The sequence below is a fragment of the Podarcis vaucheri genome (assembly GCF_965113315.1).
Source record: "Podarcis vaucheri genome assembly, chromosome: 5".
In the NCBI taxonomy this organism is placed as follows: domain Eukaryota; kingdom Metazoa; phylum Chordata; class Lepidosauria; order Squamata; family Lacertidae; genus Podarcis; species Podarcis vaucheri.
This window is the reverse complement of record NC_138763.1, coordinates 3076578-3102244: the sequence shown is the minus strand read 5'-3', so window position 1 is coordinate 3102244 and position 25667 is coordinate 3076578. Positions and strand designations below refer to the sequence as shown.

At 47.3% G+C, this 25667-nt stretch overlaps 1 protein-coding gene across 3 annotated transcripts in view; it reads left to right on the top strand.

The window, feature by feature from the left end:
- Positions 1–25667, top strand: part of LPP (LIM domain containing preferred translocation partner in lipoma) — a 300872-nt gene that overhangs the window by 33418 nt on the left and 241787 nt on the right. The gene's annotated exons all lie outside the window — the stretch shown is intronic.

Sequence of the window (25667 nt, the reverse complement as noted above, 5' to 3'; positions counted from 1 at the left end):
TTCAGGGCATGCGGGAGAAAGTTCCCATAGTGCATTGTTCCCCTGTGGAACTCACTGTCACATGAATGTGACGGTTGCAGGATTCGGTAGCTTAGAAGGTGGAATTGTGCAAGAGAGGGGCTCTTTTGTTGCAGAAGGGGAATGTTTTTTTTTTTTTGGGGGGTTGTGGAATACCCAGAGGACACCAGGTTGGGAAGGACTGTTCCAGGTGGTCCTCTTGATCTGAACCAGTGTCCTTAAGATTTTAGGGTGCATGCCAAACCTCTGATCTGGGTTGTGTGTGTGTGTGTGTGTGTGTGTGTTGGAAGGGGGGCAGGTCTGATTCCCCCCAGCCTAGAACAGCTACACTGGCATCTATCTGCCCATGGAGGGGTGCCATTTCTCTGCCGGTGCCCAGCTCCCTGCTTTGTCCGGGTTGAATTTCTGTGAAATGGGCGTTACAGGGGAGGAGCTGAACTGCTCAGGATCCACTGGGTCGTGAGTTGCCCCCAATTCTGTCACTTCAGCAGGCCCAATTCGGGCCCAATGACTAGGCCAGCTCCGAATTGGCACCTTGTTTTTATTATTGTTATGACTGATAGCATTTATACCTTGCCTTATCCTCCCGAGGAGCTCAAGGTAGCGTATGTGGTCTCCTTGTTCTTCAGCTGATCCACACAACAGCCCTGTGAGGTGGGCTAAGCGGATAGGCAGTGTGACTGGCCCCCAAGGTCAGCTCAGTCAGCCTCATGGCCGAGTGGAGATTTGAACCCTCATCTCCCCCAGGTCCTAGTCTGGCACTCTAACCATTACACCATACTGCCTCAGAACCTAGCCCAGAGCAGACTTTCATTTGCCCCCTGCCTTTTGCCCCAGTGGGAGGGATTAACCGCCCCACCCCACTGCCCAGCCAAAGTCCCGGGTTCAGTTCCTGGCATCCCCAGGTAGGAGGATAAAACTTTGCTCTTCCTTTTAGTTCTGTCCCCTTGGTGCGTTTATTTTCATAGACTCACAGAATTGCTGGAAGGGACCACGAGAGTCTGGGGCGCGGGTGGCGCTGTGGGTTAAACCACAGAGCCTAGGACTTGCCGATCGGGAGGTCGGAGGTTTGAATCCCCACGACAGGGTGAGCTCCCATTGCTCCCTCCCTGCTCCTGCCAACCTAGCAGTTCGAGAGCACGTCAAAGTGCAAGTAGATAAATAGGTACCACTCACAGCTGTTTGCGTTGTTTCGTTCTTTGCTTTGATAAACCCCTTTCTGGGTGACGTTTGCTGGACTTGGGAGGGCGGGATGCAAAACGTTCTGAACATGAAAAAAAAAGCAACAAAAAAGCCGTTTCTGCCACTTTGAAATAAACTCTTATAAGGCCAAGTACCCCTGATGCAAATCCCAGTTTCTGGAAGCCATAGGAAGGGAAAGTTGCTCTCGTGCTGGGATCCCACTTGCTGGTTTCCCACTGTGGCATCTAGTTGATTCCAACAAGAACAGGACAATGGACTTGATGGCTCATTGGCCTTATTCAGCAGATGGTCTGTATGTCCTTATGCCAGTTCTGGGAGGTGGAGAGGTGTTATGTACTAAGTTGAATAGGATTCAAAATGCAGCAGTCTAATTGGTCCTAGAACAATAGGATTCAGAATGCAGCAGCCTGATTGGTCCTAGAACAATAGGCTCCAGAATGCAGCAGTCTGATTGGTCCACTGGAGCCACCCAATCCAGCTCCAAGTGGAAGTCAATCCGTGACCTGATTGGCCTACAGGAGAATCCTGGAATTAGCCAGTCACATGGGGCCCATTGTGTAAATAATGTATATAAAGCAGACATTCTGGGGAAACTTCCATTCCTCTTCACCACTGCGAGCTGAAGAAAGAGCATGAAATCCACTCTCGACTCCAAGTGTATTTGATCCCAGAGATCCCTGTTGGATCAACAGTGCCATAATACATTGGGTGACCCCCAAAGGGAGAGATCCCAAAGGACATCACCCCTTGGGGTTTGGCCCCTCAGGGTCTCCAAAGGGTGAAGGCACTCCTCTCCCTTCTTTTGTGTGTTTGTGTGCACGCACACATTTTCGCTCTCTGGTGTTATTGTGGAACAAGGGGGTGGGAGGTTTCTGCCGTGGGTGTTGTGGGCAGTGACTCATGCCGGAGCCTGGGTGGGTGAGGACCGGGGTTGGAAGTTGTAAAGAAGCTCACAAGCCACAGAGCGAGGTGCACATTGCGTGAGAGACAGCGGAAGGCTACGTGGGATGGCCCAGGTGATTGAGGGGGTGAGAACTGTCGATCGGGGTGTTTTCTAGTTTCAGTCAGCTGAATGGTCTATTTTTTTAATCTGGGTCTTCAATTAAATTGGAAATCTTGGGTGTTGCTCTCGTCGTTGTTTTATTTTATGCTGGAGTTGTTAATTTGTTAGTTATTTCTTGGATTTGTTTTTATGGAGTCTGTAATTTTTGCGTCTTGCTATCTTGTGTGTTACGTGTATATTATTTGTTGTTGTTTAGCCATTTAGTCATGTCCGCCTCTTCGTTACCCCCTGGACCAGAGCACGCCAGGCCCTCCTGTCTTCCACTGCCTCCCGCAGTTTGGTCAGACTCATGCTGGTAGCTTCGAGAACACTGTCCCACCATCTCGTCCTCTGTCGTCCTCTTCTCCTTGTGCCCTCCATCTTTCCCAACATCAGGGTCTTTTCCAGGGAGTCTTCTCTTCTCCTGAGGTGGCCAAAGTACTGGAGCCTCAGCTTCAGGATCTGTCCTTCCAGTGAGCGCTCAGGGCTGATTTCCTTCAGAATGGAGAGGTCTGATCTTCTTGCAGTCCATGGGACTCTCAAGAGTCTCCTCCAGCACCAGAATTCAAAAGCATCCATTCTTCGGAGATCAGCCTTCTTTATGGTCCAGCTCTCACTTCCATACATCACTACTGGGAAAACCATAGCTTTAACTATACGGACCTTTGTTGGCAAGGTGTTGTCTCTGATTTTTAAGATGCTGTCTAGGTTTGTCATTGCTTTTCTCCCAAGAAGCAGGCGTCTTTTAATTTCGTGGCTGCTGTCATCATCTGCAGTGATCATGGAGCCCAAGAAAATAAAAGCTCTCACTGCCTCCATTTCTTCCCCTTCTATTTGCCAGGAGGTGATGGGACCAGTGGCCATGATCTTCGTTTTTTTTGATGTTGAGCTTCAGGCATATTTTGCACTCTCCTCTTTCACCCTCAATAACTTTATTTCATTATTTGCTCTGGGATGGAAATATTCAGTGGGAAGCAGGCGATAAATTTGTGCTGGCTGATAAATATGCATCTTCAAGGACAAAAAGCCATTTCAAAGATGTCCTTTTTAATCTTTAACACCTGTAGAAATGAGGGAGGGAATTCAAGAGATTGCAAAAATAAAGAGGATGGGTTTTGCAATTCAACCAAAATGCGACACTTTACATTTGACTTTAATCCCCAAATTTTGAGTTTGATCTTCAAAACGTTGCATTTGAATAGTGAACTTGCCAAAGCTCCCAAATCAGGCCTGCAGCCAGATATCCTATGGCGAATGATCTAACCTCTGGGCCTAATCCCACTGTAGTTAGATTAAGTTGTGATTAAGTGCTATATAGCGGGGTGGGAATTTAATTGGCTTGGTTAGTTGAATGGTATTATTGATGTATCGTGGCCCGGAAATGTGTTGATTTTCTTCTGCCTAATTTTCTCCCATGTTATTTTTTTTTAAAAAAAGGTTGAATTTTGTACTTAGCTGACCTTCCTTTGTAATATTTTTCATGGTTGTTTTCTGTGCCTATTAGGAATTTTCATTGTATTTTTGCAGATGATCTTTTAAGGTGCAATGTTTATTTTGGTGCTTGAAAGAGGACGCTCTGTTTAGTTGTTCATTGTGTTTTACAAAACGTAGCCACTCCCTGGTTGTTGTTTTTAAAAAATTAACCATAATAATGGCCAAGTGACTGATCACGTCCAAAGTCCCTCACTACAGAAGGGCACCTTCTCATATGTGTGTGCTAATTTTTTTATATATAAAGTTACAAAGCAGCCACTTATCAAACACTCCCTTGCCTCTGCATTTGCCATTTAAGATATTTTAACCTATTGTGTGTCGAGGTCCCCAAGCCATCCCAAATAACTCACACATCACATGGAATTTTTGTTTAAGGTTTTTGGCATAATTTTGGCCACAACTTTATTAAAATACAAAAAAAGTGAGTGGTTGCTTAGGCATTGGTTGCGACTATCTGCCCCCCAGTGGGGGACAGACTGACATTCCGCACGATGCGAAAGTCAGAAAGGGGGAATACATTTTGGGGATAGCGACGGAGCAGGGAACCTGCCCTCAGCCCTCCCCAAATGCAACCAGGGGTTCTTGCTTGGCCCTAGCCCCTTGACAGGGTTCGGACAAAAGCATGGCGAGCCCCTGGGTTCCTTTAATGGAAAACCCTTGCAGCAGCAGCATTGGAGGGGCAGGCACAGCCAATCCATGCCCCTCAACCAACCAAACCCTAAACCAATGCCTAACCGCAACCTTACAAGTTGTGACGATTTGCTACGCAGTAGGCAAAAACCAAATGGCCCCAGCCAATCAGCCAGATGGACAAAATTCCTACCGGGCCCCTGCCCCAAGAGCAGACCACCCCATGACAGGCATAGCAAGGTCAAGCGAACAACCCTAAATATAGGGAGGGGGGACGGGCAATCCGATGCACGGAGCGATAAGAGGAAGCTCTATGCTTTGTGCAGGGAGTTTTAACAATTCTGGCTGTCAATCACAGAATGGCAACATTAACTTCTTCCCAACAACAAGGGAAGCCCAATCACAACTGTGGCCAGTGATCAATTAGCCCGCCCCACAACTTTGGAGTGTCTTGTCGGCCCCCACCGCAACACGTGCTCTCCATGAAGGAGAACACGCTTCATGCAAACTGCGGAGAGTTTTGTTCTAATAATGCGCAGTATATAAACTGTCTGATGAAATAAAATGCATTCAAAAGGTTCTCCCAGCTTAGGAAGTTCCACACATTTCTGTATGGAGAAGCACAGGTGGAAGAGGTGAATTCAAGTGTTCATTGGCTACTGGGTGTCCTTTTTCAGGTGAAGCAATTCTCTCTACGAAGTAGGCAAAGTTGACAAGACTGGAATTGGAATGGCTGTTGTTGTTTTAAAAAAAATCCCTGCAGTTAAATGATGGGGTGAATGTGGAGGAGCCTCTTTTTTGGGGAAGCCTCCCAGGGGTTTTGATGAAAGTTAGAAATCAAAAGGGCGGCATTTGTTTGGGGTCTGAGGCAGGCCAATCTCTGAGGGTGCGTCTCTGATTTTGATGTACTGGACAGACACCTTCCTCAGGCAGACTGTACAGCTTTTTAAAAAAATAATGTTCGAGGAGGAGAAGAATGCTAGGACTGTGTCGTAAAAGTGAATTATGCTGCGTGTCGGATGCTGTCTAATGAGGTTTACGGTGCATAATAATAATAATAATAATAATAATAATAATAATAATAATACCCCTCTCTCCCCAACCAGAGCCGGGCTCAGGGCGGCTAACACCAGCAAAATTACAGTAAAAACAGAATGGGTGGGGGGGGAACCAATTTAAAATGCAGCCTCATTTTAAAAGTAGCCCATAGATCAAAACCATAAGGGGAGGGAAGACATAAAGGTCAGACTGAGTCCAAGCCGAAGGCCAGGCGGAACAGCTCCATCTTGCAGGCCCTGCGGAAAGATGTCAAGTCCCTCAGGGCCCTAGTCTCTTGTGACAAAGCGTTCCAACAAGTCGGGGCCAGTGCTGAAAAGGCCCTGGCCCTAGTTGAGACCAATCTAACCACCTTGCAACTTGGGACCTCCAAAATGTTGTCATTTGTGGACCTCAAGGTCCTCTGCGGGGTGTACCAGGAGAGGCGGTCCCGTAGGTACGAGGGTCCTAGGCCGTATAGGGCTTTAAAGGTCAAAACCAACACTTTAAACCTGACCCTGTACTCCACCGGGAGCCAGTGCAGTTGGTAAAGCACTGGATGAATGTGATCCCGCAGCGAGGACCCCGTAAGGAGCCTCGCCGCGGCATTCTGCACCCGCTGGAGTTTCTGGGTCAGCTTCAAGGGCAGTCCCGCATGTGGATGGTCAGTGGTTTGTTAATGGAGCCATGGATGGCCGAGTGCTGTTGAAAGTAATCTGTTGGAATCCTGTGGATTATTAGGGATCTGGTGCCTGGCAATGATTTAGGAGAGCTGCACATTTCCCGCCCCCCCCCCCATTTTCTATAATAGGCGGATTCGTGCCACAGTGAGTGAATCTTTGTAAGTAAGTCTGTTTGCATCTCATAGTTCAACTGTGGAACTCCCTACCACAGGAGGCGATGGCGGCCACCAACCTGAACAGCTCTGAGAGTGGATTAGACAAATTCCTGGAGGAGGAGAGGGCTACCGATGGCTACTGGCCAAAATGGCTTTGCTCTGCCGCCGCAGCTGGAGGCAGCCGTTCTTCTGGATTGCTGGAAACCACGGAAAGGGAGAGGGCTTATGTGGTGGAATCCCACAGGCAACTGTGGGAACAGGATTCTGGACTAGATGGGCATTGGCCTGATCCAGAAGACACTTTTAACGTTCTAATGTTCTTATGTAGATAATACAGGACTCTTTGCTGCCTTGGTGTGTTTTCAGGTGATTTTCTGCCACCCTGAGGCCTAGTAACGTAAACGTGCGTGGTGGAAATGCAAAGATCTTGAGATTTCCCCTTTTTCAGATCTAGGATGAGATGGCTGTACTTTGCATTGCGTGGTGATTCATAGTAAGGCAGATTGGTAAATCCCCGCCTCTCCTTCTTTGAGTAGGAGTCCCTTTACCGCTTCTGCCCTTTAGAAACGAAAGCAAAATTGCAATTAACCTGTGTAGCAGAGTGATTGCTTGATTTTTGTTTTAAAGTAATATTTATTGAAATTTTACAAACAATAAAGAGTTTCAAAGTTTAAACATAAAAATAAGAACAAAGAATAACCCTAATAAAAGAAAAAAAGAGCTACAAGTATACAAAAACAAAACACATGAAAAATGCAAAATAGAAAGCTGTTAAAAAGAAGAAAGAGACAGAAAGAAAGAAATCAATATTTTCATATCTTATACTTCATTTACTAGTTTCCTGACCTCCTCACACCTCCCTTTTTGTATTCCAGTTCAGATATTTAGTTCAGCAAGTCCTTTCCCTCTATGATTGCTTGATTTTTGCCTTGACAGTGGACCCATTTATCTTCCTTTAGTTGCATCATCCCTGCCACAAGCAACTATTTTGCGGGCAAATTTTTTTCCTATAAATTTTTATTAGTTTTTTAACATACCATTTTCAACAGTAATTAAACTTTTACATCTTATTCGATTTTTTGACTTCCATCAGTCCTGTCTGAAAATTTTCCAATCTAATCTCTTAGCATGCATTTCTTACTTTCCCTATTACATTTAAAACTCATAACCAATATCTCTATCTTTATCTACTTTGTAACACTTTGTATATTTCTCCTTACAAAACTTCTTGTAGTCCTACTAGCATAATTTGTTGGTTACAATTGCTCTTCAAATAATTCATATACTTCTTCCAGTCTTCTGTAAATCTCTGGTCCCGCAGATTTCGAATCCTTCCTGTCATTTTGTCCAATTCTGCATAGTCCATTAATTTCGTTTGCCATTCTTCTTTCGTCGGAATTTCTTCTTGCTTTGAGGAAGATAAACTTTCCTAAACCTGGGCTGCCCCCAGCTTTGCTTCAAGAAGCAGACTCCTGATTTGCCCGTAAACTGGGCAGCAGAGGGCAAGACTGGGATTCAGAAGTGGGGGTACCAACCACCTTTGACTGGCTTTGGTAGCCATTATTTTTGGTTGTGTTCTGCCCCCCCCCCCAAGGGGCAGGGAATTGTCCAGCCGCTCGCTTTAAGCCGCCAGCCCAAAGAATTAAGAGAAATAATTGATAATATTTATACTCCTCCCTCCTGACTGGGTTGCCTCAGCCAGTCTGGGAGGCTTCCAGCATGCATAAAAACATAATAAATCATTAAAGATTAAAAAGCTTCCCTATTGAGGGCTGCCTTCAGATTTCTTTGAAAGGTTGTATAGTTCCTTATTTTCTTGACTGGGGGGGGGGGGGAAGGGTCACATAATTCCATGCCCTCTAACATTTCTCTAATGAAAATAGGGACGTCCTAAATGGTCAAAGGCCTGGAAACGATGCCTTATGAGGAACGGCTAAGGGAGCTGGGCATGTTTAGCCTGGAGAAGAGGAGGTTAAGGGGTGATATGATAGCCATGTTCCAATATATAAAAGGATGTCACATAGAGGAGGGAGAAAGGTTGTTTTCTGCTGCTCCAGAGAAGCGGACACGGAGCAATGGATCCAAACTACAAGAAAGAAGATTCCACCTAAACATGAGGAAGAACTTCCTGACAGTAAGAGCTGTTGGACAGTGGAATTTGCTGCCAAGGAGTGTGGTGGAGTCTCCTCCTTTGGAGGTCTTTAAGCAGAGGCTTGACAACCATATGTCAGGAGTGCTCTGATGGTGTTTCCTGCTTGGCAGGGGGTTGGACTCGATGGCCCTTGTGGTCTCTTCCAACTCTAGGATTCTATGATTCTATGATTCATATGTCAGGAGTGCTCTGATGGTGTTTCCTGCTTGGCAGGGGGTTGGACTCGATGGCCCTTGTGGTCTCTTCCAACTCTATGATTCTAGGATTCTAAGATTGGATGCCTCTTTGCCTGGGTGTGTTGAGTTTCTGTGCAGATGGAGGCCCTGACGCTTTTTATTTTTGAGCGGGCTTCATGTGTACCAGAAGAATAACAAAGCCAATTCCATCTTTTATCTGTTGCCTCTCTGGGGTCTGCTTCTGGGGTGGAGAGCATAGCACCTGAGCCTGCAGGATAGCTCAGTGGGTAGAGCATGGATAGACTCTGAACCTCAGGGTTGTGGGTTGGAGCCCCATGTTGGGCAAAAAGACTCCTTCATTGCAGGGGGTTGGACTAGATGACCCTCAGGGTCCCTTCCAACCTGACTGTGCTATGATTCTATTATCTCTTGTCAGTCTTAGCATCAAGACTTGTGGGTCTTGTGCATCAAAAAACCAAATCTCATCCCAGGCAATACAAATGAAAGCTGAATTTTTCAGGTTGTATGTGCCTTTCAAACTGAGAAGTTTTATTTGTCTGATTTTTGTGTGAGTCATTATTTTGCCCAATTTGTTTCCCACTTGCTTCTAATGGGGTCCACAAATTCACTTGCTGTGGCCAGCAATCCCTCCCTATCCTGGTCCCCACATTTTTTTTAGGGGGGGTTAATATTTTTTTTAAATTGCCTTAATATTTTTCCTTTAAAAATGTCTTTTTAAAATTAAGATTTTATTAAAGCTTTTCCATAATAATAATAATAATAATATAATAATAATTTATTATTTATACCCCGCCCATCTGGCTGGGCCTCCCCAGCCACTCTGGGCGGCTTCCATAAAAACCAAAAATACAGTAAAATATCACACGTTAAAAACTTCCCTGAACAGGGCTGCCTTAAGATGTCTTCTGAATGTCAGGTAGTTATTTATCGCTTTGACATCTGATGAGAGGGCGTTCCACAGGGAGGGCGCCACTACCGAGAAGGCCCTCTGCCTGGTTCCCTGTAGCTTTGCTTCTCGCAATGAGGGAACCGCCAGAAGGCCCTCGGAGTTGGACCTCAGCGTCCGGGCAGAATGATGGGGGTGGAGACGCTCCTTCAGGTATACTGGACCGAGGCCGTTTAGGGCTTTAAAGGTCAGCACCAACACTTTGAATTGTGCTCGGAAACGTACTGGGAGCCAATGCAGGTCTTTCAAGACCGGTGTTATATGGTCTCGGCGGCCGCCCCCAGTCACCAGTCTAGCTGCCGCATTCTGGATTAGTTGTAGTTTCCGAGTCACCTTCAAAGGTAGCCCCACGTAGAGTGCATTGCAGTAGTCCAAGCGGGAGATAACCAGAGCATGCACCACTCTGGCCAGACAGTCCGCGGGCAGATAGGGTCTCAGCCTACGTACCAGATGGAGCTGGTAAACAGCTGCCCTGGACACAGATTTGACCTGTTTCTCCATGGACAGCTGTGAGTCCAAAATGGCTCCCAGGCTGCGCACCTGGTCCTTCAGGGGCACAGTTGCCCCATTCAGGACCAGGGAATCCTCCACACCTGCCCGCCTCCTGTCCCCCCAAAACAGTACTGTAGTACCAGAATGCAACCTCAATCTGTTAGCCGCCATCCATCCTCCAACCGCCTCCAGACACTCACGCAGGACCTTCACCGCCTTCACTGGTTCTGATTTAAAAGAGAGGTAGAGCTGGGTATAATCGAATCTAAAGCAAAACAAAAATAGAGGGAATAAGAGAAAAAACCAAAGGAAAACAAAAATGTAAAGAAGAAAAAAAGAAAAGAGGAAAAGAGGAAAAAATAAAAACAAGAGGACTTTTGATTTTCTCTCTCAGTTACATAAAAGAAACTATTCAAAATATTCACCCTAGAATTGCATCCAAATAATCTGCTTTCTGCTGGGCCATGTTTCCCCAATCTGCCTAAAAAAATCTTGTACAAATATGCATTTTTGGGGTGGCTCCCCTGCCCCCAAGCCTGTTGACTTGTCCGTAGGTTGATAACCATTTTGCCTACAATACAAAGGGCACTTGCAGCCCGAACATTGTGAAAAAAGAGGGAATGGGGATTAATGGCAGCGTGATGAACCTCAAGTGCTGTCGGCCCCCAAGAAGTGCATGTGTGTACAATCAGTGTGACGCGTTTCCTGGTTGACGGATCTTTCCTATAAATGCCCGGCGCCGAGTTCTAGTGGCGCGATAATCAGTGGTGGCCGCAATTACCTCCTCCTCCTAGTTGTGGATGTGAGGACAGCAAGAATGGCTTTTATGCTCCTGGAGTTCTGTGGTCTTTAATCTCCTTCATATTATCGGGCGAAAAGTGCTCCCAGGCTCCCTGTATTGTCGCATTAGCTAGACAATGGCCACTTTTATCATTGCTCCTCTCCTGCAAGATGCACTCACAAATGCTTCAGGTAGAGGGAAGAGGGAGGCATAAATCACTCCATTTCAGTTTGCCTCTGTTTGTGTTTTCGCCCAGTCTTAAATTCAGCTCTCCACATTTCCACAGCAATCTGCATCCCTCCCCCGCCCGTTTTTTAAAAAAATAATCCTCATGGAATCTCTTCTGCAATTTTCTCCTAACAAACACATTTCACATGCAATTTGGCCCAATATAAACATTTTTTGCAAAACATTTCCCCCCAATAGAATGCACTTATGTATGTTCCCACCCCTTTGAATATGTGTATTTTTTTAAAAGCACGCTTACTCACTCCCAAGACATGTCAATTTTTGTTAGTGGGTTGTGTTGCAAAATTCGGAGAATTGCGGTGATTTCAAAGGGTAGCTGTGATTCGTTTTGCGTGTTGTGAATTAGGTGGAGAGGCAATTGCATCTTGCTGTCCCCAATTGCAGAAACCAGGAATTGTCGTTGGCAACATTGAATTCGCAGCTGGTACTTTCAAAGCAGAACGCTGCAGCAATGCTTCTGTTGCACACTTTGGGGGTGCATGTTTCCTTTAAACATTTTGGAGGGCAGGTGGCATAGTGAGATTCTCCCTCCCCCATGAAGTTGCCTGGAATTCTCTTGGGACGTGGAAGGAGTGAGGAAGATTAGGAGATCTTGAGAAATGTGCTTGGCATTCAGAAGCGCCTGATCCAGTCATTCTTATTTCAATAATAATAATAATAATAATAATAATAATAATAATAATAATAATAATTTATTTATACCCCGCTCATCTGGCTGGGTTTCCCCAGCCACTCTGGGCAGCTCCCAACAGAATATTATACAGAATAAAACATCAAACACTAAAAACCTCCCTAAACAGGACTGCCTTCAGATGTCTTCTAAAAGTCAGATAGTTGTTTATTTCCTTGATATCTGATGGGAGGGCGTTCCAATAGGGCGGGTGCCACCACCGAGAAGGCCCTCTGCCTGGTTCCCTGTAACCTCACTTCTCGCAATGAGGGAACCGCCAGAAGGCCCTCGGAGCTAGACCTCAGTGCCCGGGCTGGACGATGGGAGTGGAGACGCTCCTTCAGGTATACTGGGCCTTTGAGGCCGTTTAGGGCTTTAAAGGTCAACACCAACACTTTGACTTGTGCTCGGAGCCAATGGAGGTCTTTCAGGGCCGGAGTTATATGTTCTCGGCACCCACTCCCAGTCACCCCTCCGTTCGCAGCCCTGAAATGACCTCTCTGGGACACAAGCCTGGGCAGTGTATGTGGAGGTCTTGGGCTACCCAGACCACAAAGACTCCCTCTCTGTCTGGCTGAAGTGGTCCAGAGGAAAGCAGAGCAATGTGTTTGGCACTAGCTTGGCTGCAGGAAGGAGGCATGCAAGACGCCAACTATTTTAGGAGCTCTGTGCCGAATTTGTGTGGGGTTTCCTCCTGAGCCTTCCAGGTGGATGTGGATTGTCGGAAGCCACAGACGGTCAGACAGTTTCTCCACCAATTCTCTTGATTGGGAGCAGATCTCTTTCCAGGGGCTCAGGCAGAAACATGACTTGCACACTGCCTGCTTCCGGATCCTTTTAAATGGAGGTCTTGGGGGTTGAATTGCAAAGCATATCTTCTGCTCTCGCTGCAAGGGATGCAGGTGAGGGGGGAAATTCTCCAGGAGCCCCTGCCGCCAGTTTAGAGAGCACTGGGCTAGATGGACTCAAGTTCTGACTCAGAGAAGGAGAGCTGCATGAAGTTCCTATGGCAGAGCCTTCTCCGTCATGGCCCCACAACTCGGGAATTATCTCCCCAGGGAAGATCTGACAGCTCCCTTTCATATGGGCTCCGAAACCCTTTGTATTTGGGAAGGCACTTTTTACGGCGGATTTATTCCTGTTTTAACTAATCATCTGGTTTTACCGCTGTGGCATTTGCTGTGTCTTATTTGCAAGAATATTTCTGCCTCTTTTTCTGGAATGCACTTTCATAAGCCTGTTAAATGCAGGTTATATATAGCCATGGACCGTAGCTCAGCTTTGGAGCAGCTCTTTTGAATACAGAAGGCGCCAGGTTTTTATTTATTTCTTCATTTACTGCATTCACACCCACCTTTTCATCCCAACGAGCTGAAAGAGGCATCCATGGTTTTCTCCTTCCTCATTCAACCCCCCCCCCCAACAACGCTGTGAGGTTGGTTAGCCTGAAACGCAGTGACTGGCACCCAAACTCACACCCAGTGAGCTTTATAGCTTAGTGGGGATTCGAACCCTGGTCTCCCACTCTTCAGACACTGGTTCAATCCCAGACATCTCCAGGTACAACTGGAAAAGATTCCCTGCCTAAAATCCCAGAGAAACGCTGCCAGGAGCTAAAGGGACCCGTGGTTCTTGGTTCCCTGTGTTCCTAGAGGTAAAGGGACCCCTGACTATTAGGTCCAGGCGTGACCGACTCTGGGGTTGTGGCGCTCATCTCGCTTTACTGGCCGAGGGAGCCGGCATACAGCTTCCGGGTCATGTGGCCAGCATGACTAAGCCGCTTCTGGCGAACCAGAGCAGCGCACGGAAACGCCGTTTACCTTCCCGCCAGAGTGGTACCTATTTATCTACTTGCACTTTGACCTGCTTTCGAGCTGCTAGGTTGGCAGGAGCAGGGACCGAGCAACGGGAGCTCACCCCGTTGCGGGGATTCGAACCGCCGACCTTCTGACCGGCAAGTCCTAGGCTCAGTGGTTTAACCCACATCACCACCTGTGTCCCTGTGTTCCTAGAAGTAGCTGAATAAAACAGATTTCCAAGTGAAGCTCACCCACTTATACCGAAAGTGGGGATCTGTGTTTGAACACAAACACACTTTGGAAGCCCACAAACTTTTGCACATTAGAGAGGTCTGAGGTTTGTGGCTTAGCAAGAAAGGTTAAGGATCAAGGGTTCGGTAAACCCCAACCTCCTGGCTATGATATCCGAAAGCCCCCTGTGTTAAACCTCAGGCGATCACAATCTTGCATGGAGAGATGAGATTAGGAGAGGTTGGGGTAGCCATGCAAATCCCCCCTCTCTTGATTGAGCCTTGCAGCAAAAGAGACACTGTGAGATCATACTAGATAAGAGTTTCAAAAAGCATGGGGGAAATGCAGAGAATACTTCACAAAACAGTGCCCTAAAATACATACCTGGACATGTTTCGATTAGTGTCTGCAGGTGACTTTGTGGATATTTAATTAGAAAAAGCTTAATAATTACCGTATTTTTCGCACCATAGGGCACACCAGACCATAGGGCGCACCTAGTTTTGGGAGGCGGAAAAGAAGAAAAAATTATTCTGAACCCCAGAAGCCAGAACAGCAAGAGGGATCTGGCTTCTGGGATACCGTGTGGCTGTTCTGGCTTCTGGGATAACCGCGCCAAGCCTCTTCAGGGCAGCGGGATGAAGGCTCCCCCTGCCCGAAGAGGCTGCGCAGGGCTAAAGCAGAAGCCAGGACAGGCGCGTCACTGAAGGGGCACTGCACAGTTCTCTCTCTCTGCGCAGCGCCCCTCCTTCACAGGAAAGGGAGGGAGAAGGTGCAGCACCCTTCAGCGAAGCTGGAGAAGGAACAGAAGGAGACCCTTCTGTTCCTCCTCCGGCTTCCAGGACAGGCGCATCGCCGCTAAGCCAAGGAGCCTGCATTCGCTCCATAGGACGCACACACATTTCCCCTTCATTTTTGGAGGGGGAAAAGTGTGTCCTATACAGCGAAAAATACGGGAAACAGCTTATAAGAAGTAAATAAGGAGGCCATATACAGGATAAAGGAAGTATTTTATTTGGTTGTTCGGCTCCTTCGGCCTATAGAGCGAGATGAGCGCCACAACCCCAGAGCCGTCTGCGACTGGACCTAACGGTCAGGGGTCCCTTTACTTTTACCTTTTTATGTTATGCTTATTGTATGTTATGTTCATGTTTAATGAGGGTGGGTTTCTGTATTGGGAGGTGGGAGGTTATGTTGTAAATAAAATTTCTAATAAGCAAAAACAAAAACAAAAGAGACACCGCGAGTTCAAAGCAAAGGGGGCTTTGGGTCAGGTGTGGCTCAGGGCGTTCCTGGAATGCCGATCTTCCTTATTTATTGCTGTGCTGCAAACGAACCCCATAAATGTATATGGCACTTAGCAAACAGACGAGGGCCAAGAATTCCACGCCTGGGAAATTTACAGCCCGAGAGGAGCCCAGACAGGTAGAAGGAGCAAGAATATTGCTGCCGTGTGATAAGAGCGGTTCGTAGAAATGCAGACCTCCTCCTCTGGGGGTCGGCAGGATCCTGTTTGGGCTGCATTGCTGCAGACGGCAAGAGAGGGCTCACTCCGCAGAATGTTGTTGTTGTTGTTTAGTCGTTTAGTCGTGTCTGCCTCTTCGTGACCCCCTGGACCGGAGCACGCCAGGCACTCCTGTCTTCCACTGCCTCCTGCAGTTTGGTCAAACTCATGCTGGTAGCTTCGAGAACACTTTCCCACCATCTCGTCTTCTGTCGCCCCCTTCTCCTTGTGCCCTCCATCTTCTCCAGCATCAGGGTCTTTTCCAGGGAGTCTTCTCTTCTCATGAGGTGGCCAAAGTCTTGGAGCCTCAGCTTCAGGATCTGTCCTTCCTATGAACACTCAGGGCTGATTTCCTTCAGAATGGAGAGGTTTGATCTTCTTGCAGTCCATGGGACTCTCAAGAGTCTCCTCCAGCACCAGAATTCAAAAGCATTAATTATTTGGCGATCAGCCTTCTTTATGGTCCAGCTCTCACTTCCATACATCACTACTGGGAAAACCAGAGCTTTTACTATACGGACCTTTGTTGGCAAGGTGATGTCTCTACTTTTTAAGATGCTGTCTAGGTTTGTCATTGCTTTCCTCCCAAGAAGCAGGCATCTCTTAATTTCGTGGCTGCTGTCACCATCTGCAGTGATCATGGAGCCCAAGAAAGTAAAATCTCTCACTGCCTCCATTTCTTCCCCTTCTATCTGACAACCTCAGATATGCAGATGACACCGCAGAATGTTATTGCACACAAAAAGGCAAGGTGCTGGTCCTCATGATCTCAGAGACGGCTGAGTGGCAGCGTTGTTGCTAAGGGTGGGTCAAGAGAGTCGTAGGTTTAAACTGCAATGCAGGAGAATCTCAAGGATAAAGCCCTAATTGTAGGAATACAACAGCCCTGCAAGGTTGGTCGTTAATGTGGCTCACATATTATTTATGGGAGGGCAGAAACAGAGGTGTAAGAGGACCAGGAGAGCGTCTCGGATCAGGCCAGTGGCCCATCTAGTCCAGCCCCCTGATCTCACAGTGGCCAACGGGGTGCCCTAATGGGAAACCCGCTAGCAGGATTCAAACACAAGACCTCTCTCCCCTCCTCTGGCCTCCAGCAACTGGTATTTAGAAGCTTTGCGGCACCAAAAACACATGTGGCACTCCACGCAGAAAGCAAAAATGTCTACGTACAGTTCAAAATAAAAAAAATCCTTCCAGTAGCACCTTAAAGACCAACTAAGTTAGTTCTTGGTATGAGCTTTCGTGTGCATGCACACTTCTTCAGATACACTGAAACAGAAGTAGCCAGATCCTTCTATATAGTGAGAAGGTGTTTTACTACAAAGGAATTTCAGAAATAGAGTGGAAAGAGAAGCTGCTGAATTGCAACTCATTACCAAACTTAAAACCATGGAGAGACCTGGTCTGAACAAAGACATTGGATTCTTATCTCATTATACATGACTAAGCCATTTTTCACCTTCTCACCCCTTGCCTTTTCCTGTAAGACCTATTGCAGTCATTAAGAGTCGTCAACAGGCTCATCTCAGCTATCTGCCAATCTCCCATTCCCACCACCCTTCTGAGTAATATCCCTCCCCACCTTCTCACTATATAGAAGGGTCTGGCAACTTCTGTTTCAGTGTATCTGAAGAAGTGTGCATGCACACGAAAGCTCATACCAAGAACTAACTTAGTTGGTCTTTAAGGTGCTACTGGAAGGAATTTTTTTATTTTGACTATGGCAGACCAACACGGCTACCTATCTGTACGTACAGTTCATCAGCCTAGCCATCCTTCCTGACACGCTGGTCTTCAAAACAACAACAAACCTCTGGTTACGTGAAACATATTCAATAAACACACAAGACGTAACCGGCTGTACGTTTGAAAAAATAATATATACTATTCATTGTATTGAATTGTAGATTTCAACAGAAGTAGCTCATAAAGTTCAATGGAAAAAGTAGAAGACCCAGTGGATCAGTTCATTCTCTAATCAGTTTATGCATAAGGTGAAAGTGTCTATTCCACCTGTATGTTCATAGAGTCCAACTATCCACACGAAAGGTTGTTGCAGTTCCACAGAATCCTTTCACAGGCCCCAAGACAAGGATTTCCAGAATATTAGCCTTGTTTCGCTGTCCTGGGCTTCATCAGTGGTACAAACTCTAGGTAATGCAAATAAACACAATATCGTAATCTCACACATTTTTACAGCAAAAATAATATAAAAACTGTCAACAACCGTACATACCATATATGATATGACAGGACAGTGGATCTCATATCATAGTAGTAGCTTCTGTAAGCAGCGACTTTTACAGAGTGGGCTCCTTCTTATGTTCTTAATTTCATTTATATCTGAGTCATCCTCCGAGGGAACTTGTGGTGAATGCACGTTGTTCCCATTTATCTTCCCAGCAACCCTGGAAGGTGAGCCGGGCTGGCATGTGACTGCCCCAAGGTCGCAGTGTGACCGAGTAGAGACCTGAACTCTGCTCTCTCTGGTCACAGTCTGAAACCGTGATCACTATACCACGCTGCCTCTACTTTTTAAAAAAATAAAGATTCTTTATTGATACAAGAAAAAAGAAAAAAAACACAAATACCAAATTACACACAGGAATAACTATAGACACATAATTTTCTTAGCAAACAATATAACATATATTGGTCTTAACACTAAAGACCCAACCTCCCGTCTATTCCATATTTCGAGTTCATATTACTTATTGCCAATACACATGTTTATCATAATTAAACTTATTCTTAATATATCTAATTTCGTATATATACCTTGCAACTATTACTCAAGTTCCTCGAATGCTGCAACAGAATTTAAACTACTATATTTATTTTTCAGATTTTCTTTGAAAACCTCCCATTTTGAAACAAATTCCTGTTTTGATTTATTCTTTATTTTTTCTGATAGGCCATCTAATTCGGCATATTGTGTTAGCTTTTGGATCCAATCTTGTGTAGAGGGGATTTCATTACTCTTCCATTTTGCCGCGATCAGAACTCTTGCTGCCGCCGTCGCATATAAAAAGATACTCTTCCTCTTTTTATACCACACTGCCTCTAGCAGGCTCCTCCCCACACCCCGTGGCCCTTATTTCAATGACGGGGTTCCCCTGCAAGAACCACCGACATGGCAATGAGGGGAGAAGGGTGTGTGTGTGTGTCAGGGGTGTCCCTGAGACGTTTGCCCTGGCTGCTTGAACTTCCTCGACAGCTAGCTAGTAGGCAGGGAAGCCCTTGCAACGCTCCACAAAGCCATCATTATTTAAAACCCAGAAGCCCACACGCTCCGCTGCCTTTCCTTCTGCGGGATTTTCTCATTTCCTCAAAAAACCGCCCGGACTGGTCTGCTTCCCTGCAAAAAGCTCTTTTGGGTTTCCTGGAGAGAACGTCTCCTCGCCTGACGCAACGAGGCAGTTAATCCATCGCATGAGCGAGGCCATGTGTTCCTAGGTGGGGTGGGAGAGCCCGTAGGGAAATGCGTCAAAAATAAAAAAGCAATAATAATCCGGGGATCCTGCTCATCAGCTTGTCTCCATAGGCTGCAGTTCTTTCCTGTCTGCAATGGAGATAACAAGGCCTTTGGTTCTTTTGCAGCAAAGGGATGTGAGCACACGGGAGAGTTTGTCTTTCTCTTTCTCTCTCTCCCTCTTGATCTCCCTCAAAATAAATCCAGCTCGAAGGAATTGCGCTCTCCGCATGACTACCTGAGAGGCCTCGCCGACAGCCCCAAGCAGCGTCGAGCGTGCAAAAAAAGGCTGTCAGGTTTCTTTGCTTCTTGGGCAGCCTGGGCTGCCACAACAGCTTTAAAAATAAAATAAAGTAACTTGGTTGACAAGACGCTTGGCTTAAAATTTATCCTGTGGGGGTGCGGGGAAGCGCTATGTGAATAGGAACAAAAGTCAGGTGACACAGCAGCGGTTTGTGGTAAGTGGTGACTTCGTTTAAAAATGAAAACCATAGTTAGGATTCTAGTCCTCATGGTTATGGAGAGATAAAGTACTAGAGGAAGGCTGCAGTTGAGGGATAAGGGGCAGCAAAGGCTTCTTGAGCCAGGTTCAGTTTTAAGGTGGTGTCCAAAGGTCATTGGGAAAGTTAGCAATTTAGGGTGATCTGCAAGGGGGGGTGAGGGGGTGAGTCACAAATGTTGGTGCTAGGATTAGGGATAGGGTTAGATTCTGTTTGCACTTATCGGTACTTTTTGAAACAGAAAACCGAACTGAAACCCAACCGTCTTTTGAAATTTGTACCTCTTCTGAATTTTGCAACTTGCTTCTCTGGGCAAAACGTGTGTACAGAAATGTCCATATAGTGTAGAACATGAGATACAAAATGGTGTTGCGTCTTTGCGATTGCTTGCAAAACTGGGCCTGGCAGGCAAAACGGCATACGGAACAGGCACATTGAGAGAAAGGCACACTGAAACATTGCAGATTTTTGTGAGGGTTTCTCCTTTTGAGAGAGAGAAAATCGCAAGCTGGTGTGGAAATGTGATGGGAAGTGAGCTGGTGCCTGGTGAAACGAGGAACGGTGCAAAACCCAACCTGGCAGGTCCTTCCATCCTTAGGGAGGGTATCCGTCTTGGATGAGTAAAGGTTTTTGGATTGTAGCTCGGGCATAGGCTGGTCTGCCTTCTGCTAGAATAATAATAATAATAATAATAATAATAATAATAATAATAATAATTTATTATTTATAACCTGCCCTGCGGAAAGAAATCAGATCCTGCAGGGCCCTGGACTCATGAGACAGAGCATTCCACCAGGCTGGAGCCAGTGTTGAAAAGGCCCTGGCTCTGGTTGAGGCTTATCTGACTTCCTTAGGGCCCGGGACCTCTAGGGTGTTGCTATTTATGGACCTTAAGGTCCTCCGTGGGGCATACCAGGAGAGGCGGTCCCATAGGTACGAGGGTCCTAGGCCATGAAAGGTCAAAACCAGCACCTTAAATCTGACCCTGTACTCCACCGGGAGCCAGTGCAGCTGGAAAAGCACTGGGTAAATATGCTCCCATGGCAGGGACCCCGTGAGGAGCCTCGCTGCAGCATTCTGCACCCGCTGAAGTTTCTGGGGCAGCTTCAAGGGCAGCCCCACGTAGAGCAAATTATAGTAGTCAAGCCTGGAGGTGACTGTCGCATGGATCACTGTGGCCAGGTCGGGGCGGGAAAGGTAAGGGACCAACTGCTTGATGCAGCGAAGGTGGAAAAATGTCGCCTTGGCTGTTGCTGTAACCTGCGCCTCCATGGAAAGGGAGGCGTCAAGGATTACACCCAAACTCTTAACAGAAGGCAATGGCACTAATTGGGCCCCCGCAAGAGAAGGGAGTTGGTCCCTCATCCCCATGCCATCCCGACCCAGCCATAGGACCTCTGTCTTTGAAGGATTTAATTTCAATCGGCTCCCACGAAACCATCCAGCCACAGCTTCCAAGCATCTGGTCAGTGTGTCCAGGGCCGAGTCGGTGTGGCCATCCATCAGCAGATAGAGCTGAGTGTCATCAGCATATTGGTGACAACCCAGCCCAAAGCTCCGGACAATCTGGGCAAGGGGGCGCATAAAGATGTTAACAGCATCGGGGAGAGGATTGCGCCCTGTGGCACTCCACACACCAAGGAGTGGTGCGACGACATCTCCCTCCCTAGCGCCACCCTCTGTCCCCGACCAGAGATAAAAGAGCACAGCCATTTAAGGGGGAAACACAGAAAATCCCAGGTCAATCTTGACTGGGGGTTGGACTCGATGGCCCTTGTGGTCTTTTCCAACTCTATGACTCTATGATTCTATGCTCCTGCCATTGGAGGTGTCTTGCCCAAGAAGGCCCTCCACGGTCTCTTGCTGGAAGGGGGGGGGCTTGACCCTTGCTGACCCCTGGTGCCGTCCTTGGGCAGCTGAGCCCCCTCTCCTGTCTAAGAGACAGGACATCTCTCTTCCTCCTGTCAACAAGATATATGCATCTCCCTCCCTGACCCCTTGAGGGGCTTTGCCAAGGAGGATGCTTCCAGTGGTGCCGCAGGGTTTGAACTCAGCGGGACCCCCTCGGAAGCCCCTGCACTGCAGATTCTTACAACCTGACCTGCGTCGCCTGCAAATGTTGTACATCTTATGTGCGCTCCCTGGCTGTGCGCAGATCTATATATAACTCTCCACGGTGGGAGGTATTTTGGCTGATACACTCGCAGCTATGATCCGCGGCGAGAGATTTAAAAATATCTCGCTGAGAGCACACGGTGACAGAAGCCGTCGAGAGGGCCGTGCGTGGCAGAGACCGCAGAAAGAGGCTCATGAAAGGGAGGAGAGATAGAGAGAGAGAGAGAGAGAGAGAGAGAGAGAGAGAGAGAGGGAGGGAGCGCTTGTTGCTATCACTCTCTGCATTTGTCTCCTGGACTGTTTGCTACTTTTCTTCCCCTGGCAAAGCTCCTTGTTTTTCTCCTGCCAGAAACGTTTTGTGCTTCCAGTCGGGGGGGGGGAGCAGCTGTCTCTCTTCCCCTCCCTCCTAATTCCCACTTCACTGGTTCTGATGTCGGTGGGCAGCGTTCTAGGCAGTCTCTCTGGAGCCAAGGAAGCCCCGAGCCACAGGAGAGGTCTGGGTTGCTCTCGCATTTAGCCAACAGTCAGGGTGGCGCATGGTTTGAGAGGGCACATCCAGCCTAGAGAACCTCTCCACCTAGAAGGACGGATTGGTTTTCTTTCCAGAGAGCTGGGAAGTGGGTCGTTCTGCCAAAGATGGATTGTTTGCATGCTTCAAAGCGGCACATTCTAGGGCATTGGCATTTGAGGAAACAGAGCCTAGGACTTGCCGATCAGAAGGTCGGCGGTTTGAATCCCTGCAACGGGGTGAGCTCCCATTGATCGGTCCCTGCTCCTGCCAACCTAGCAGTTCAAAAGCACGTCAAGGTGCAAGTAGATAAATAGGTACCACTCTGGCAGGAAAGGAAACGGCGTTTCCGTGCGCTGCTCTGATTCGCCAGAAGCGGCTTAGTCCTGCTGGCCACATGACCCGGAAGCTGTACGGCAGCTCCCTCGGCCAGTAAAGCGAGATGAGCACCGCAACCCCAGAGTCATCTTCGACTGGACCTAACGGTCAAGGGCCCCTTTACTTTTACCTTTAAGCTCAGATAAATCTAGGCAGAAGGCATTTCGGATGCACTGGGAGCACTGGGCGCAACCCTGGAGAGTGTGCAGAGAGAGAGACTCAAACTACACACAATGTTCATCACACGTTCTTTCCATACAGGCACCCCTTTTAGTTTGAATCCATGATGATTTGTGCTCATGATGGTTTCGGGGTGCTCATACATGATCCCACTTTCAGTTCCATTTGCAGCCAAAAAATTTTGGGGCTTCATTTCCATCCAGTGCATGCCCCCGTAGCGTAGCTGAAACCCCATAACATTCCATAGCACAAATGATGGGTTTTCGGTCCCACTTTTGTGGTGCAATAGCACAGGGGTGGCAAACTTCCAAGAGACTGCGATCTACTCATAAAAACTGGCAGTGATCTACCCCTTTTTGGGGGGTTTGGGTCAAAGTTGTTGAGTTTTTTCAGGGAGGAGGTAAAATGTTTTTTAAGGGAGCCACAGTTGTTCAGCTTCTTTGGGGGGAAACCAATGATCTACCAGTGATCTACTGCAGACGTCCAGTGATCTGCCGGTAGATCACGACCTACCTGTTGGACATGCCTGCTATAGCATAAGGCAGCGCCCCCTGCAGGAACAATAATGTGTTAACATTGGGGAAGCATTTCAGAAGAAATAAATGAAGCAAAATAATGTGTGGACAGTCCGGTGTAAATCTGCCACATATGTGTTACTAATTGCATCCATGACAGGTGGAGGAATATACCTGCAAGATCAAAACCAGTTGGGAGACACCCCCCCCCAGTCTTTCCTTCCACCCCCAGGGCAACCTCCTGTCTGGGTGATGGAGGGTGTGAAAGTAGTGGTTAGAAGTTATGCCAAAAAAAAAACCAAAACCCTGAGAATTTGTTAGTGTTATGGCCAGATCCGATTGTTAGGGGACAGGTGGTTGCACAGAGAGGGATAAAACCATTGGCATACCTTCCAGTTCTACAATTCTGTATGTTTCTTCAGATTTGGCTCATGTTAGGATCTTGAAACCGAGCCCAACTCATTTCCAGGGCTCCCCGTAAGCTGCGAGGGAAATAAACGGTCTTGCGTCTTGAACCCGGGGCTTCACCTACCATGAACTCTGGGCCTTGGGCTTGGAGTCTTGTGGCCTTAGCCCAGAGAGTTGCTCACAACTGTGTCTCTGCGCTGCTGAGAGCTCTTTTTAAGCATAGATATGTTTTTTGCAAGAGAGCCAGTGTAGTGTAGCAGTCAGAGTATTGGACAAGGACCTGGGAGAGACTTGGGTTCGAATCCCCCACTCGGCCATGAAGTTCACTGGGGTGACCTTGGGACCCTCCCTGCCTCTCAGCCCAACCTCCCCCTCAGGGTTGTTGTTGTGATTAAATGAGGAGGGGGAGAACCATGTTTGCCTGACCTTGAGCTCCTTGGAAGAAAAGGAGGGATTTAAATGCAATGAATGAATGAATGAATGAATGAGTAAGGAAAAGGAAAGGGACCACGTAAAACGGAAGGGACCACATCCGTGGTCTAGTAGAGAGATGCTGAGAGTCGCGACAAAGGTGGTGTGTAGGGAATAAATGGAACTGGCGAGACTCTCTGGATTCAGCTCAAAGTTGTGGTCCGATTAGGCACACTCTTGCCTTACTCGAATCCTTGAGGACTCCTTGTTTAAAACATATAATTTTTATTAGATTTCCTGCTTTACAATTTTGAATATGCATTTAAACAACCGTGAAATATCAATGACTTCCCTTCCTCTCTTTCCATGGTTCATTTTGTATACCATAAATCCCTGCATATTTTACATAAACTAAACCATTCAGTATTCCATCACTGCATCCATCAAAACTTATTTACCCTGTTGAATTTATCTTAATGCTACCAATGTTGTCAAGCATACACAACCCCCCCCCGACATATTCAATAAACATTTTCCTTGAGGGCTCTTGAGGGCAGCCCCGAAGGTTGAAGGTTCACATCTTCTTCTGGCTCCCAAATCCAGCTCACTCCGTTGCAAGCATGTCACAAACGCTACCAGGGATCTGGGCGTCCGTGAAAAATTCGAGGTGGGTGAAAAAAACGACTCCTGGCACAGCCAGGGGCACGAGCTAGCCGGGGCGTGAAAAACGAGCCCAGGACAGAGTCGGACGAGGATACCTAAGTCAGAGGCCCCGTGCGACGCGGCTGGGCACCCACCCCTGCCATGCGCCATCTCTGGAAGTTGTTGGCAGCTGCGAGACCCAGAGCACATCTTGTACATTCCCCCGGCTTCTCGGAGACCGCGATGTAAGCCTCCTGTCCTCAGCCTCCGCTGTAGGAAGGCACGGGATGAGCCGGAGGAGACGAGAGCGGCCGTGGCAGTTTTATGTTCCCCTGCTGGGCGTCTAACGTGGCTGGCACTTAATTATGGTGGCACCTGCTCCTCTCGCTCGGTTTTCCCTCCCCGGAGCGAGACGTCGTGGGCTTGTTTAGCCAGGCCGGAGGCGCTGCCTGTAAACAGGACGGGCTGTGGGGTTTCCGCTCTGCCTTGTCGGTGTAACCTTAGACCCTTCTTCCCAGGCAGAGCTGACACTCCAGAATAATCCCTCTCGTCATGCGCCTCGCCTGAGCTCATCTCCAGAGATGCTTCTGACCTTGTTCGCACCAGCGGAAAGGCGCCATCGCCGGGGGATTAGCCCCAGAACCTGTTTGCAACGGGAGGGGCTAGATCATCTCTGTTTAACATAAAAAATAAGCTGCTTCTCTTTCCTGGTCGGCCTGTTAATGTTTGAGTACTGCGGTGAGACTCCCTCTTCTAAAATCTACCTAAGACTAATAAACTTATAATAATAATTTTATTATTTGTACCCCGCCCATCTAGTCCAGCATCCAATTTACTATGGTTTAGAGATGGGTGGATCTGTCAATTTAGATTTCTTTCTGTTTCTCATCCCCCACCCCCAATCTTTAGGTTTCTGCATTTGTTTGTGATACTTCTTATTCTTTTTAAAAATCCTCACAAGAATTCACCAGCATTTCTTTCGATGTGTCCTGTGGTGTACACTTTTTGTATGCAATTTTGCACGATAATACACTTTTTTTTGCACAAAATGTTTTCCCCTGTCATACTGCACATTTGTATGTTATTTCCACCAATGCTTGCATTCTTCTGCACACTTTCCCCATGTCTATTCATTTTTGCACACATTAACTGGCTTGAGAAATGCACAGCCAGATTTGGAGAAATGCGAGTTTCTTTGGATCCCTATATTTTGTTTCATGTAGTGTTTGGGGAGGCACAAAGTGGATTAAAAAGGTA